This window comes from Rhagoletis pomonella, unplaced genomic scaffold (genome assembly GCF_013731165.1).
Source record: "Rhagoletis pomonella isolate Grant_MI unplaced genomic scaffold, Rhpom_1.0 Rhpom_scaffold_00007, whole genome shotgun sequence".
NCBI lineage: Eukaryota > Metazoa > Arthropoda > Insecta > Diptera > Tephritidae > Rhagoletis > Rhagoletis pomonella.
The window spans coordinates 37,871,244-37,872,704 of record NW_023458561.1 but is presented as its reverse complement, the minus strand read 5'-3'; the positions used below and the strand labels follow the sequence as shown (position 1 = coordinate 37,872,704).

Genomic DNA, 1,461 nt, shown 5'->3' with positions numbered 1-1,461 from the left:
TAATAGCAATAATAATATCAATCTCTGTTTCCTTAGATTGCTGAGGTCTTTTTTGTTTCTTAAGTTGGCAAAATAAAATTTTACTAAAACACCTTTTGTTACAAAACAGCATCTCATAATCACAAAATAGTTTAGGAAGAATTAGCCTATGTATGAACTCATTAGATGTGCTTGCCTAAGCTTTCCACTTTCAAACTGCTGTTCCTTCCAAAGTGAGCGGCAGTCGTCAATTTAAAAATCATAAAACAGCGAGATGACAGGGACTGTAGCCAAATGCCATAAGGCGTGTGCGTCTATAAGCCACAAAATTGGTGGAAAGTCCAATAGCTCTAAACTCATAGACATGCCGAATAAAATATAGAATCGGATAATTTTACGGTAATATGCACGCCGATGTCGTTCCAAATAACACCAAACAAACCATCCCAGTGCGGAGATTATACCAGTAACAATATTTGTCGTCATATTTAAAGAGTAACTAAATTTGCCTAAGCTCAGGTACGCAAAGTAATTTACAAAGAACGAGACAAATATCAATGAAATTAAGCCTCGTAATATGAGCGACTGCCGGTATATCATCCGCATAACCATAGAATAAAGTGACACGAGTACAATACTGTAAGCGAAAGCGTAATCCATTAACTCTGTCACAGGAAAATCTCTTGTGTGAAAACTGTCGACCAGATCCAACCATTAATACATACAAATGAGAAAATATGCCACAACTTATAGCATGGACTATCCGGACGCACCTCAGTACGAAAGCGTCGTAGCATGCGAATGTGAACAACCAAATTACAAATAGAAAACAACACCGAGGCTGGTTCTTGAGTACCAAGAAAACGGAGGAATGGCCACTTTCCATAAAACTGTGGTACGTCCCAACCGCGTTCTGCAAACGTATCCACTGTGCGCCACATACAACCATATTGGCATTCATCCGCACAGTTCCAAGCAAACGCTTTGTCGAATATCAACTGTTGATAATATTTAACGGCCTGCTTCTGAATCTCTACGCCATCTGCACTACAATTTTGCCGTTCGCAGTTTTGTCTACAATTGTGAAAGAATTGTGTACGATCTCCAATAGAGCCGTGGCAACCTAATACTAAGAACGCAAGTACTAAAAAATATATAAGGTAACACTGAACTAGACATGATAATAATTATTTTAACTATTTTCCAAAAAACTAAGCTCGTACCACTTTGTTTTAAGCATTATTCCACTCTTTTCCCAAATCTTTTTTGTATCTTTGTATAAATTATTTCATAGCAAATAGATTCCACATGAGTTTTCCTCAACGTGTGCAACTTGTTGTGCTCTATTAATGAGTATAATAATCGCATTGCCATCAAATGTTTTGGAGATGCTGCTAATTGAGATTCACTCATTGGTGCGCACAGTGAAAAGTAATCCAAATAACGTACATCTGCTGACGCTAACCAAACTAGCTTTAAATT

General features: G+C 37.4%; 1 pseudogene; it reads right to left on the bottom strand.

Annotated features, from left to right (window-relative positions):
- Window positions 1-141: 141 nt before the first annotated feature.
- On the bottom strand, window positions 142-1,219 carry LOC118743802 (annotated as a pseudogene).
- Between the last annotated feature and the right edge of the window lie 242 nt (window positions 1,220-1,461).